This window comes from Anas platyrhynchos, chromosome 14, assembly GCF_047663525.1.
Source record: "Anas platyrhynchos isolate ZD024472 breed Pekin duck chromosome 14, IASCAAS_PekinDuck_T2T, whole genome shotgun sequence".
Taxonomy (NCBI): Eukaryota; Metazoa; Chordata; class Aves; order Anseriformes; family Anatidae; genus Anas; species Anas platyrhynchos.
Genome location: NC_092600.1, coordinates 832,092 through 847,730, shown reverse-complemented (window position 1 = coordinate 847,730; position 15,639 = coordinate 832,092). Strand labels below are relative to the sequence as shown.

The 15,639-nt window shown below is 44.0% G+C and overlaps 1 long non-coding RNA gene across 1 annotated transcript in view; it reads right to left on the bottom strand.

Moving 5' to 3' along the window:
• Positions 1–4,643: 4,643 nt before the first annotated feature.
• LOC106018004 (uncharacterized) overlaps positions 4,644–15,639 on the bottom strand; it is a 34,508-nt gene continuing 23,512 nt past the window's right edge. The window contains exon 2 of the long non-coding RNA XR_003500562.3: positions 4,644–5,590. This is a non-coding gene — a long non-coding RNA (uncharacterized lncRNA). The remainder of the gene's footprint in view (positions 5,591–15,639) is intronic.

The following is a 15,639-nucleotide window of genomic DNA, read 5'->3' as shown; positions in this document are numbered from 1 at the left end:
AATTTGATATGAAAGGAAATCTCTAAGTTCTGACATTAACAAATAGGAAAATCAATGTCATTAATGCAGAAGTCTTTTCCCCCCCTCAGTTTATCTAGGGGATAAATAAACACAGCAGAGGGGTGGTGTCTGGGGCTGCATTCATCACCTGGTCCCTATGGCAGCCCCAGCAGAGATCTGCCATGGGTGCTAAGGGTGCACTGCGGTGAGATGCTGCAGCAATGCCCAGCCCAGCAGCCCCTTCCCTGGGGCAGGCCGGGTGATCCTCACCGTGATGCTCACATCCTGCACTGGCTGTGGCTGTTACTGCTGCCTGCCTGAGGCCTTAGGGTGACAACATGATGCCACCATCAGTGTGACACCCTTGCTGCACACCCAAGGAGGAGGACAGCCCCTGCAAGGACGCAGCACCTAGCACACCTATCGCACGGTCACAGGAGCAGCTGGGCTTGCCTTCCTTCCCTTGCCTTCCCCAAGTCAGAAGTTTTTGCTGCACTTTTTCCCCTCTTCCAAAAAAAAATAAAAAAAGGAGTAACGATGGTCCACAGCAGTAATTAAATCATGTTTCTTCCATTTCTTTTCCAAAATATACATTTTACAAATAGGGCTTGACTTTTACTTAAATCTCCTAATATATTTCAGAGGAAACTGTATAATTGTCTTCTACCCTGAAGTTACTCAGTGTTGGAAAATAAATGTTAAACAAAAAAGAACAATTTGTCTACTCTTGGGTTCCCTCTGCATGTGAACTGTTTGGCTAAACAGTGGCATAAGAAGTATGTGAGTACTTCTTTCTCCTTGTTCTGCTGATGTAGTGACAATGGGAGGATTATTTCTTAATTTCCAGTGTGGTAAGTGGGTAATTATTGTCCAATTAGACTTGCTATTAACCTCTCTGTATCTCATTTTGCTGTCCATGAAACAAAAATAACAGCACTTACCACTCTCACTGGGATATTGTGGAGATTTATTTGTTAATGTACGTACAGCACAAGGAAAATGAAAAGCAATGCATGTTGGCTAAGTAGAGTTATTAATAACGAGTCACTGTTAGCGTTGTTAGCGCTGTTACAGCTTCAGAAACTTGCTGTGTGAGTTGCAGCCTGGCAATAGGGCACACCCAGCAGCAGTATGCACTAACACGCAAACACCCTCAGATATCAGTAAGGAAAAAAGAAACATGACGTGAGTTAAGATAACATCAGCCACAATTTCAGCCAAATGTTTTCTGACCTCCTGGCAGCCAGCAGCGATGGACAGGGAAGGTCCCAGCTCTCTCCAGAAGATGCAGTGATACCAGCCCCCCCAGCACCAGCTGGCTACTCTGCACTGTAGCTAAAGGAAAACTCAAAAATAAATCATCACAATGTTTGCCAAGAGATTGCAGCCCATACTGCAATCCCTGAAGGGGAAGAACTCCCAGCCCCAAAAGGCGCCTGCTGCCTCCTTGGAGCCTCCCAGCCCAGGCAGCCCCTCAGCCCAGGAAGCTGTGGCATGGGCCTAGGTTGGAGATGCTGTAGGTCAGCGATGCCATGCAACGTGCTCTTTGCAGCATCCGAAAACCAGTTTTCTGCTATGGCAGTGAAACACCTGTGCCCAGTGCTGCTGGTCAGGCAGGGACTGACCTACCGGTGTGCTGGGCACAGCCACGGCCTCCATCACTTGTTGAGATTTCTGTGCTGCAGCACGAGCTTCAGCTGCTGTCTGAGAAACTATGACACTACATCAGTCAGGGATAATTTAATTAAAGACTATACGAGCTGATGCATGCGAGCACAACAGTAACGAGCGTATTTTATCCGCTAAGGAGCAAAGACATTTTCAGAAATGTTCTTTCTTCAGATCACTTCTCATTTAAACATTTGGATACTTTCCAGTGGTTCGCTGCTGCTCCTTCTCCCATCTGTCCCACTAAGAAATACAAAACACTGTGTGCATATACGTGTGCACGTACACCCCCATACGTAAACCCCAGTGGCATTAAGCCTCCAGCCACGCCACCAGGGCACTGCCAGGCAGGGCACAAGGCTGTGGGGGGAGCAGGGGCCAGCAGCTGGCCGTGCCGCCCAGCCCCAGCACCAAGGCAGGCGGCTTTACCTGGAATGCTCCGGGCTCTGTGCCAGAGCTGTGGCCACTAATTAACAGTTCAGTGTCTTATTCCTTCCCACGTGCTGTGAGAAGACAAAACTCCAACTAGCCATGCAAACACCAATGCTGTATTTTCTCTATGAATAAAAATAGAAAAGATAAATATTACCCGGGGCTACCATCAGCTCTGCCTAGACCAAAGAGAGGAATTGATCTGACTCTCGGTCCGGAGCCTGCTGTCTAAAGAAAAGCGGTGACTAAATAACTCCCCTCTTGCAATTATCCTACCAACAAATCAGTGCCAGCACAAAGACGTATCGACGCAGAACTGAAGTGTGATCACTTCTCCAGCACAGGAGATTAATCTGGTGACGCATATAGGCGTAGCAATAACGTGCTAATGAGTTATTGATTTTTTTAATTAAACTTTACTAGTATCATATTTTCAATCTAAACGAATGCATCATTAACGTAATTAATAGCATAGCGATAACGAGAACAGCCTGAGATTGCAATTAATCCGTCCTCCGTAGCCACCTACAGGTAGAGCAGGTCTCTGGACCCCGTCACTGCTGCCAGACACCCGGGCTCAGCTGCAGCCACCCGTAAGCGGGCAGCAGACCTTTTAGTGGAACCACAGACCCATCACTCTTGGGTTGTTGGGGTTTTTCTGTTCTATGCTGTTCCCAAATCCTGGCCCATGCTGGCAGGATTTGGGAACCACGCTCCTGCCCCCAGCTCAGAGCGAGCAGTCCTCCCTCGCAAGCAGGGCACGGACACTCAGGCAGCTGCCTTCCTCCTGCTGACCATTCACATTTGAAGACATCCTTGCTAAGCCAGCGTGTAGTTACCCCTTTCTCCCTCTAACATACACTAAAAAATGCCTTTTTTTTTTTTTTTTTGATTTAAATGACTTTTGCAAACAGACAAAACTCTACTTTACAGAACAGTTGCCTTTTAGAGGAAATCCCAGCCCACATCCCCTCTTGCTATCATTCTTGTCACTACTTTTTCTTCCTCCCAACAGCAAAGTCAAACAAGTGGCCCAAAGCTTTTGTCAACCCTGCCTAGAGAGGGAAATCTGCGTTTGCGTGCATGAAGAGCCCTCACCGTAAGGGAGACCATCTCCTGGTTGCCCATGCTCATCAGTTTCTAGCTCTTCCACAGATTTAACATTTGTGGAAACTATCTAAAACCTCACTGGCTATTTTTAGCTTGGCTTGAAGTGATTTTTGTAGTCATATCAGTCTGTGGCAACTGTAGGTGAATCTGCCATCATGGTAATGATTGTGGCTTTTTATTTTATTTTAAGGTTTGTTCTGACCTTTTCACCCTGACAGAGCAGTACCCTAAGGCATTTTGAAATGCTTCTGCTATCAGCCAAAGAAACAAACGTCTTAGCCCTGCTGTCTAGCCCTCATTCAGCTATTTCATAGCCTGCCCCATCTTCTTGATGAAGACATTGGACTTCCCGTGCCACGTAGCAGTATTTAACATGCTGCAGAACCTTATAATTACACTAATCTGACCCTGGCGAAGCTGGCAGGTCCCAGGAGAGGGGGGTACAAATGAGCAGGGAACCCAAGGGGCAGGATGCACAGAGGTTCATTTAAAACCCACCTTAAGAGCTCCTTTACCAGTGGTAACTTTAATATCTTTATTTCTTTCTTGGGGAAAAACAAAACTGTTGTCCTATTTTGAAGCAAGTGCTTCCTTTAAGGTTAATTAAGCTGACAAATAACACTTCCAAAGACTGAGCAGTTTAACTGATCGCAATGCAGTGATGCTGGGACCCTGGAGAGGGCCAATTACTGCTGTGCACAGCTGGGAAAATTCCTTGTGCCCCCTCTGTACTAGGACATTGAGTGAGAGAAAAATAACACCGCATTAATCTTCCTAATGAACCTCTTCTAAATGAGATAATTCAAAATTTTATGGTACACATGAGTGTGTTGTGGAGATTTGCCAAGCTACCTACCAACCTATGACTCAAAGTGCACAAAATCAGAAATTGTCAGACAGCAAGACACTCAGCAAGCCCACTTGTGGTCTTCCCCTCCTTCACATTTCAGTTACATTAGCTTAACACTGGGGGAACGGCCAGACAAGCCTTTGGAGAGACAGATTTACTCTGTGTGATTATGGGATAGAGGATGCCATGTAGCATGAAGTGGGGAAGACGAGCACTGTGAGTCAGGAGCTGGGGTCTCTGCCGGCACTGCACACCCCCAGGAAAATCCTTCCCTTCCTGCTCACCTTGCCAATACTCAAGGAGCAAACAGGAGTGCCACTGCAAGGTAGGTGCATGGTAAATGTTTAAAATCGTAGCTCCCCTTGATGCAGACCAGGTAATGTTCTGCAGTCTGGGGACAGCCTTATTCCTATTCCACAGGCAAAAGCACTGAGCAATCACAGATGGTGTCACTGCGGTTCAAATGGCTCTCATGGATTTCTTGTGGTCCGTTGTGCCCCTAAATCATATACATTTAGATTTGCATATTAAGCTTCCTGACAATCTAGGTGGTCTCATGGGAACAGATAAGGATAAAGCGGCATGAAGTTATGCTTCTTTTTTGTTTTTCTGTAATGGAAATACAGCTATTATCAGAACAACACGACATTAAGTAAATGATAGTATTGCAAATATCCACCAATTTCCATAATGCTTCAATGGTGCATTTCCATAATTTCATACACTCCTCTTTTTCCTTTTTACTTAATGCTGTTTCTTTCAGATGAGCTTGGAGCCCATGATTATTTCTGCATGCTGGAGACATCAGCAAACGGAGCAGAGGTGAAAAAGCCCACCTCCAAGCTCCATGCCAGCCAGCAGCTTTATCTTAAAATCTGAAATTGAGGCCGTTCTGCTGAACTCATCCACCAGCTGCTCGCCTGTGTGTGCCAAAGCACTGCCCCTTCTCTGTAATTTACTGTAGCCTGTGAATTATTTCATTCTGTGAATTTCCAATTTATTTCCAATTTGTGCACACGCTTGGCAGCACTACCAGTGCCCAGGGACCGCTCCGCATGGTGGCCAGGAGCCCCCCATTCAGGCTCCCAGAGCTGCTGCTGCTCTCCCGGCTCCAGGCTGGTGCACGAGCAGTGCTGGGGGGCAGAAGGCATGGGGCTTGTCCTGCAGGGCTCAGGCAGCATCCCCAGAACATGGCTTGGGCTGAGGTGATGGCACTGCAAGCAGCTGCCAGGAGTGGCACTGGCTCCGGACCCTCAGCAGCTAACACGGTGACCCTGTGCATTAAGCACTTCACCAGCAGGCAGGGAGCTTCTGATGGGGCCTGGGCGATCCTGCAGAAAAGGCACAGGGCATGCAGGGCATGGTTCGGCAGAAAGCAAGGAGCCACTCCAGGTGAGTAAAGTCATCACTGACATTATCTGAGATACTCAGGCTTTATATGGGGCATCTCATGGAAAGTCCTCAGCAGCAGCCCAGATCTTCGGTCCATGCAGGAGTCTCGTAACCACAGACTGCCTTCTGCAATCTCATCTGAAGGTTCAAGACATGAAATTAAGTTACCACTTATTTTGCCTAAAAGCTAGCACTAGAGGCACTAGCTCAGAAAAGCACGTAATCGTGTGGAAATTTAAGCCTGCTTGTTTAGTCTTCTACTTCTTTGAAACTGCTTCCCCAAATGAGGGCTCCCTGAATTTCAGGATGAGCAGCCCTGGATCTGCTGCATCTTCCACTGAACAGAGGCTCGGGGAACAACGCCCTGACTTGCAACAGGTGACAAATTCCAATCAATTCCTTGTCAGCTAATGTACAAGCAACTCATATCTACCTTACTGCCCTGATCAAACGTACTCAAAATTCATTGTGTTGCTTATTTTCTCTTTTTCTAATCACTCACAAGGCAAGATTTGTCTTCCCTAATTGAAAATCAGTGCAAGCAATTCCATGGTGTGCTTTTCCTCAGTGTGTAAATCTCAGTCAGTAACTAGAAATTGTGGTAAATGCAGCCTCAGCATTCACCTTCTGTGAATGTTTTGCAAGTGAAGTTTCTTCAAACATTACAGAGTAAACCCAATCTATAAGGGGAAAGATAATTCATCTGATGAGTCAGGCTCACATTCCAGACTTCCTTCTCCCATAAATATTCATCCTCATTTATTGTACAGAGTTGTATGAACGAGGAATGCGCTTTACTGACACCTCTATGACACTGGTGAGGGTAACTTGCCAACATGTTCCCTGTTAGGTGAGTATTGCCTGAAGAGTTAGGTGAGTATTGCCTATACACTATGAAAAAGCCTGAGCATCTCACCCAGATGATGCTTCAGAGCTGGCAGCCTTGGGCAAGGTGAAGGTCAGTACCCATCTTCCATTTACTGTTGTTTGTATTCCCAAAAAGCCCGTGACGTGCTAACCAGGCACGAGGCTAGAACTGGTATCAGAAATATTTTGAACAAGGACTTTGTACTAGAATTTCATTTCAGATACAAATGTCTAACATTCCGTGATGGCTTTTTAGCTGTTAGGGACACCACACCACCAGCCTCTTCAGGCTCTGCATTTCAGACAAAGGCAATAAGCTATCAACTAACCCGCAGCCATGCCGAGCGCTGTTTCTGATTCTGTTTGTTTGCAAGTTCACACTTCCCAGCAGAAGCTCAGGCCATGCCAGTACAAGTAACTTAAGGAAACAAGGGAGGAATACCAGTTAAATACTGACATTTGCCCATATACATGTTACTGTCATCTTCACTGTTCCAGTCTATATCAAGCTATTACTTCCATACAGATAAACTGCAAGCCATTAACCTATATTTTGATTTTGACCTAGAAGCACGCTAACTACATGGATTAGACATCACTTAAACATTCAAACCTTTGTTCAAGCTTTTACTCTTTTCTATGATATTTCACAGAGAGCAGTGCAGAGACCAATGCTGGGGAGAAACTTGCTTTTGGTCTGCATTCATTTTCCAGTCCCAAAGTGGCACTACCAGTCACCGATGTCCAGGCTGTCACTTTTACCGATTAATTCAGTCTGTTCAATATTTCCTTCCCCCTCCTAGCCCTCCTCTAGCATAATCTTGTTATCTTTGGGCTTTGCATGGTTTTTTAATTATCATTATTATTTATATAGCATGATGCATGCAGACAAATTTAATCATGTTGTTTACATGAGCTAACCTGATAGACTAATGGAAAAATTAAGCATTTTGTTCCCACTGTTGGCACAATTTCTTTTCTCACTCATTAACACAGTTAGTGTTTATAAAATCTGATGGTGCTGGAGATGGAAGTCTGTTTTCTCCAAAGAACAAGTATACCATAAAGAAATAACAGAAATTCCTCCCACCCTAATCTCCCTATGAACGTTGCAATCCCATTATGGAATAATTAGGCAAAGGAGACAGTGAATCTAGTCTGGAAAAATGAAACACCATGAGGAGCTATTGGAAATCTCAGGTAAAGGTATTGGAAAAAATAAGGAAATTACTGAAAATGACATACAGAACTTCAGACAAAATGTGGAACCCAATCATTCTGCAAAAAGAATACAATACTAAAAAGAGGTGATAGCTAGAATAAACATTCAGAAGAGTATGAAACAGAAGATCACAGAAGAGCAATCTAGATGCTGGGTTAGGAAAAAATAACTGAAGTTTAAACAAGAGTATAAAGCCAATAATGGGCAAAGAAAATGAAAGAAGAACAAAACCTGAAGTTATTCTTGCTGTCCTACAAAGTTGCAAGAAATCTCTTGCTGCTTCAACAGATGAGTGTAAAATTGTTCTCTGCCGACAGGAGCCATGGGCTGTGTTTGCTTCACCAGCCCTGGTGAAGAGGCACACCAGGATGCAGCACTACACGTGCTTAATGGGAGCATGCCCTGAGCAGGCAGAGTGCAGCCCATGTGCCTTGTGCAGAGACACTTCCTCTCCCACCCCAGAGAGTTTCTGGCCAACTCTCACACCGTTTACCAGTTAATTCTGCTAATGAAAAGACCCCAAGGAAATTGGAGCCAAAACTGAAGCAGCACTGGAAAGACCCTTCCCCCGTTATTTCAAAGTATTTGTTGAAGATGCCTTACAATTTTTGATTCCAAAGGTCTGTTCAGTCATCAGAAACTGAGGGCGGGCTGTTACCACATGTAGGTCAGCGCTGGCTTCAGCATCGCCCTGGCCTCTCCAGCAGCAGGCAGCCAGGGATCCCACCTTCCCACAGCATCCCCCCCCCCACCCCCACCCCCCCGCAGGAAACAATGGCTCTAGCTTTTAATATTTGTGTGCTGTACATCATGGGCTGGAAGGCATAGCTTTGACAAGTGCTTACATTTCTATATGTTTACAAACTTTCATTGGAAATCTTTTGAACTGAGTTTTTACATCAATTCTCTGGTGAAACATCAAGAGAAGGCTTTGCCTAACTTGTAAAACTGAGTACAGAAAAAGAACTTCTCCAAAATTGGCCATGCAGAAAATCTCATTAGTGCACAGATTTCCAAATCTACAAGGTATCTGCCTAGCTTCATCCCTTTGCTATCTGTACAATGATGGAATAATTAAGCAGTTCTACTGGTTCGCTAGAAAGAGAAATACATGAGTACTCCAGCAAAAATAAAGCTGACTGCAATATGGCAGTAACTGGAGAACAATTAACTATCAGCAGCACAAGTTCTTCGTGTGCTTCTGTAACCTTGTGTCATTTCATTTGCCTATCATTTAAGCAAAGGCAGTGAAGACCTTAGAATTAGACATCAGTTCCAGAAATACGATCACATCCAGACACTTGGACACAGCTGAGGTCAAGAAAAGCTTGGCCACAGTGGTGGCTGCAGAGATGTTGGCAAGCTGGTGCCATGGTGTGGTGAGAGCAGTTAATGGAAGTCCACCCAGCACGGTCATATGGTAACACATAGAATTAGGTTGCTGATTACATATTTAGGATAAGCTTAATTTTGCAGAACACATACGTAGTCCCTGAAAATTTAGTTTTCAAGAGGGTTGGCAATAAACTGCATTGGCAACATTGGTTGCTAATTCAAAGGCTAGCTGGCAGCCAGTAATGCAGTTAGGTTTTCCTCCCATAAGGAGTTTCCAGCTCTTTCAGGAAAGCACACAATGCAAGTGAAAAGTCTGATTTTGAACAAATAGCAAACTTTCCTTGGTGACAAGCAGACCTAGCAGAAAACCTTTTAAATGAAAATAACCACCTCTATGATGAAGCAAATCATAATAGCATGAGGGGATATAATCCAGTTTGAAAGAGTGTTTCAAACTGGGTGTGGATTAGCTTCTCATCTCAAGGTTATTTCAGCTGGGTGATGTTAGAAGTAGCAGCAGGTGATAGAGAATAGCTTTTTGTTGGATTATCACACTCAGATACCTAGGTCACATAATGAAAGTTTCCCTGAGCAGCTCTAATTAGGCACCCATTGTTTACCATATGTTTCAATTTTGCAAGGACAAACATAGGCAGAGATTGCTCGCTGGGCACAGATTGCCTTTGCTGTTCCAAGGCACCCTCTGGAGACTGCCCGGAGTACTTGGCAGGCCTCCGGCACCACGTCTCTTCACACAGGAGCTCAACAACCTCGCGAGGTGGCAATTGAGAAGGAACGTTACTGTATGAATCTGTCAGAGATTTCCATTAGGTGCATACCCATTCTGTCAATGCCTGTGCCAGCATTCAGACACTAATGCAGGCTTTAAGAACAGTACAGTATCACTTCAAGGATAATGAAGTTTCATAAGGAGAAAGAATTTTTGCTTTAAAGGCCTAAAAACAGTGAGACAATTTTCAGGCCAGCTGTGACTCATCTGCTTTGTAAAAGTCCAGGTTGTGAGTTTCAGTTGCTGTCTTTTGACAGCCACAATTGTGTTGAACAGATTTTGTTACATTTCTGCAATTTTTGCATTAGATTCTATTTAAAAGAAGACATAAGGAGGGTTTTGCCTACCTGAAACCACATGGAGTGGAAGACTTCTGCATAATGGCTTTTAATCCAAGCCTACGTAAATTTTAGACTGGATGATCTATGACATAATGAGATCTGTCAAGCACAAGTCATCTCACTGTAGCTGAAATATGAATAGACATTCACATTACCTAGCATACAGCAGATAGATATTGCTATTAGAGAAGAGAGGGAAGAGGTGACAAAAATGTCCCATTCACGGTGAGCAGTGGTCACATTTCATTGTAATGTGAACAGGAGCCATTTGGCACTTTAATCAACGCAGCATCTCCCACACTGAGACCAGATAATGGTGGGAAAAGGGGCTGCCAGATGACTTGTACTTTTCTGTGCATCTCCTGTTGAGAATTGTTTTGTGATGCTGAAAGCAGAGGTGCATGTGGAGGGGTGAGGAGAGAATAACCCCCAAACAGTATCTGTCCTACCTACTTCTGGTTACTGCTTTAGCGCCTAATAGCTACTCTAAGTGACAAATGGCATTCATTTGACTACCCTGCCTTGAAAAGCTGTCCTCTATTCCGCCTTCATTGATAACCTGAGCATATGATTCAGTCTGTTTTCTAGCTTTCTGCATCCTGTCTCTCTCCCTCCAAACTATCCTCAGCACCAGCTCTGTCTTCTTCTCCAGAGACTATATCCTGGAGAAATACATAAAAACAAGAATTCCCCTTTGAAAAACCCAACAACTCCAGCATAACATTTTGAATAAACTAAACCATAATGCTGATTCCTTTTTTTGTTGGTTTATTTGTTCATAAGTACGGGTTAGTTTTTCTCCTTTGAGTTTTTCTGCTTTTCTCATTCTCATGTTTTCATTCCAGTGAAAATAGAAGAGAAAGAGGGAAAAGATCGTCTATGCTTCAGATTTACACTTTGAAGACATGCACATTTACAGTGCTTTGAACATTCAGGCTGAAGGCAAGTTTATTGGTGTGGAATAAGCAGCAGCTCTAGCACTCAAACAGGTGAAACCAACTGATCTCAGCTCTGAAAACTGCCTCGCTCTACAATGATAAGTGGAGCTGCGTAGTTAATGCACAAACTTGGTCCTTCAGAATGCACAGGGAGACTCCATAAGCATTATTTTGTGAGCTACTGTGCCAGACCCAGTACAGCTACACATGCACAGCTCTGTTTTCCTGATTAACTTACCTGTCATCTGTGTTCTTGTTTCTCAACTTTTTTTTTTTTAAAGAGGATTTTTACAAAACCATTGAAGTGTTGCAGAACATATTGGCCCCACGGAACTTGCTCCAATTTCACTTCAAGCTGCACATATTGAGAAAGAGGTGCACAGCCATATTTTCTTCCTCCCTGTTTTTCGAAGATCACCCCCAATGTGCCAGTTCCTCCATCAAATGCCATCTCCATGAGAACACCTTTGTCCCACACAAGGGGTTAGCAGTCAAACCTGACACTACCCCAGCCTCTGCTCCTTGTGTTTCTTCTCTCAGGTGGGCCGCTCACTCATCTCTTTGGGATTTGGATTAGGTTCAGACATGAACTCTGTAAGACATCACCAGGGAGTCTCTGTCAGGTGCTAGGCTTTGCTCCCCAGCCACTGCTGTTTGCTAGAGCAGCAACTCTGCTGCAGTGTTTCACCTCGTAGTTACTGTGCCTATAGAGTTCCATGAGGTGTGAGGGGGAAATGCTGAAAGGACTGTACAAACTGGAAGTGTCTTCAGAGACCTGACTTCTGTATCTAGGGTCTAACACTGGCTTTTCTCCCTACTTCTGTGTGGGATAATACATAAAACATGCAGGAGTCGTAAGGTGCACAAATATTTAGCTCTCCACAGAAATGATTTGACAAAGAAGATTAAACTTCTTGTTATGCTATTCCCCAGTTAACAGTCCACTTAATATTTGACTAAGCATTATAAAGGATCAAAGAGGACCAGAAAATAACCCTTAATTCACTTCAGAAAGAATGAGAGCACATTCAGATGGACTTGCTTCCATAAAAACTCCTGCCCCCCAACTCCATCAAAGAGATTTAATCTCTTGCGTCCTCGCTTATTTGTGCTGACAGCACATGTGAGAAGCTGGCACTACAGGAAACAGCCGGTGGCACACATGGTGCCCATCATTAACATGTGACTTTAAAATCCTATTACTGAACATGGTGCTACAGCTGGTGAAAGCAGTCCTTTTTTTCCTCAGGGTTTCCATTTTTAAAACCAGTAAATAAACAGCAGGAGCCCTCAGCTGACAACAGTCTTAACATCTGTAGTTAGCACCACCTCTCATACAGAGGGAAGTAACTCGGCAGCTCCAGCCTCCCCAGTACACCTCGAGCCCCATACAGGAGCTCTGGGCAGGGCAGGCAGCTCCACTGACCCAGTGCTGGCTGAAGCAATGGAGCTCAGCCCTGAGCACTGATGAAGGTAACAGACTCCAGGTTCATAATATTCACAGCTCTCTGAAATTATTATTATTATTATTTTATTTTATTTTATTTTACCTAGCTCCAACCAATGCTGCCACTGCAGTTTATTGCCAGCCCTCTTGAAAGTAGCCCTGCTTTTTCTCTTTTTACTTCAGCATGTATAGATTTAGGCCATAAACAACCAATAAACCATTACCTCGCTATCTCCTTTAAGCAAAATTTTAACACCTGATTCATTTTTGCACCAACTCAACAAGTCATAGAATATCCAAGTTGGAAGGGACCCACAAGGAGCAGAGTCCAGCTCCTGGATCCCCAAAAGACCACCCAAAAATCAGAACGTGTGCCTGAGAGCATTGCCCAAACTCTTCTTGAACACTGGGGCAGGTTCAGTGCCATGACCACTGCCCTGGGGAGCCTGTTCTAGTGCCCAACAACCCTGTTGGTGAAAAGCCTTTTCCTGTTATCCAGCTTGAATCTCCTGTCACAGCTTCAAGCCGTTCTCTCAGGTCCTACTGCTGGTTATGAGAGAGAAGAGATCAGCGCCTGCCTCTCCACTCCCCCTTGTGAGGGATTTGTAGACCATGATGAGGCCTCCCCTCAACCTCCCCTTCTCTGGGCTGAACAATCCAAGTGACTTCAGCCATTCCTCATACATCTTTCCCTCTAGCCCCTTCACCATTTTAGTCGCCCTCCTTTGGGCACTAGCAGCTTTGTGTCTTTCTCAGTGTGGTGCCTAAACCTGCACACGGTGCTCGAGGTGAGGCCGCACCATCGCAGCGCAGAGCAGGACAATCCCCACCCTTGACCCGCTAGCAACACCCTGCTTGATGCACCCCAGGGTACAATTGTCCCTCCTGGCTGCCAGGGCACACTGCCGGCTCATATTCAGCTTGCTATCAAGTTGCTATCAACCACAGCCCCCAGATCCCTCTTTGCAGGGCTGCTGTCCTGTGTCTCATCCCCAGTCTGCACATGCAGCCAGGGTTGCCCCTCCCCAGGTGCAGGACTTTGCACTTGCTCTTGTTAAACTTCATGTGGTTGGCGACTGCCCAGCTCTGATTTGTCCAGATACCTCTGCAAGGCCTCATCACCCTTTACAGAGTCAACAGCTCCACACAATTTGGTATCAATGAAACCTTCAAGTCTTTCATTGCTTATGAAAACACTGAAGAGGGGACTGGTCTGAGAAGGGAGCCCTGGGGAACCCCAGGCTCCATTTTGATTCAGTTCAAAACCATTAATTTCCCGCTAAATGGAAATAAAAAATCATGCTGGAAGCAATGTTTTGATATTTCCTATACGAAAGATGCCCCACAGAGCCAGCACTAAGTGCATCCTCCTACCTTTCTCAGCTGTCACTGCACAGCAGCCAGCAGCTGAACCTCCGTGGTTCTCAGCCAGAGCTCAGAGCCTCTCCCCAGGGCGAAACGCCAAGTTTTGCAGATTGGACAGATTTCTGTGACACCTTTCAGTTTCTGTTAACTGGCACCTTCCAATGAAATCAATTTTGCTACAAAGTTCTTGACCTGCTCTTTTCACAAGCAGACATAATCTGTTGGAAGAATAAAGTCTATCACAAAATCAATGTTACGTTTTCCTGCACTTAATTTATCTCCTTCATTGATTACACTGCTAAAAACTGATGAAGCACAGCTGCAAGAGAAATCCTAAACATTAAGTTGTAAAACCATGTAGTAAAAATATTGTTCCAGACCTCAGATGTTGGGTGTCAAATTAGCTGCACTGTTTCATGCCAGCCCTAAATTTAATTCAAATATGAAGTTCTATGTCTTTATGCAGTAAACAAATGTTTTCAGTTGTAGCTTATTATATGCAGATACTTCATGAAACATAATTAAGTTCAGCTAAAAAAACTTCCATTCATAATTAAGCAGCATCCAAACTTCTACAGATTAAAACAGAGCTGAGTAAATCCTAGCTTACATTTGTATTAGATTATAATATTTGCACACTGAAAAGCAAAACTTTCTATGACTTCATGGAGAAGCATAGAGGGAAACCAATTTAAAACTACTTTATCATAGAAACCAAAAGCAGTGCATTTCTTGCATTGCTAGAAGTGTTACCAGCTCATTTAGCTGTTAAAATGTTATCTACAAAACTAGCACAGAAGTGCTCTTGCAATTACTGTCTTGAAAGCTAAAAGTTCCAGACACAGTTTAGTACAGAAAAAAATCACCACAAATCTTCACCTTCCAGGGCACGTAAGTCGTTTATTTGGAAGTTGGCTCAGATAATATCTGAAGACACTATTTACGAGGCTATTTTGCTAGTAGCCCAGAACAAAGAGCTGCAGCAAGCAATTATGAGCACTCATGACTGAGCTTCTCAGTCCCAAGAGAGGAAAAATTACCTCCCTGTTTGCAAGCTCATCTTATCCCAGGCACCTGACTATCTGCTTTGCTACTTAAAGTCAGCAAATAAAAAACCCTCCCTAGTTTCCTAACCTGTGCAATCAGTTGAGCATGTTCTAATGTTTGTCCCCCATAAGAAAGGGCAAACAGGCAGCATCCTTGCGTGCCATGCAAGAATTTCTGTGTTCCTGAGAGACAGCAACACAGGACTGCGAGAGGAATAAACAAGGCAGTACCAGAATGGTCGGTACCCGTCTAAGGTCATTTAACAAGATAAATCAAGCACACATCTTAATGCTTCATTTTCTTATCAGACATGGGAGTTAACTGGTCTTTCCAAAATCATGATAATTTAGATAATAAATTACAGTTATCTGTATTTTGTTGTAGGAAAAACAATAAAAATTATTATCTTTAAAAGCTCACAACCTGAAATACACCTGATAGATATGATCATAAGTGGATGGTATATACCTTTAGTTTTTACACCTCAAAAATTAAGGTGGGAATCAATTAATTATGTAGCTGAACACAAGTATTTCTGCAACTGCCACTGCCTGTGTGGTTGAAGCTCTCTTGAAGACTTGGCTAAACTACCCTAATACATACATAATACCCTAATAAATAAGCCAAATTAAAACTGACTAAAGTAACCACAGGATTTTGCAAAGTAAACCACAAATTCCTCAGTACAAATTCCTGCCACAGTAACTGCAGTCAAGTATTCTGGATTAGATTTATTTTACATTATATCAATATAATCACAGCTGCATGGCTGCAATCCACAACAACAATTTTTCAGGGTGGGCAATCTATCTGCAAGTTCCATAATGGCCTTTTT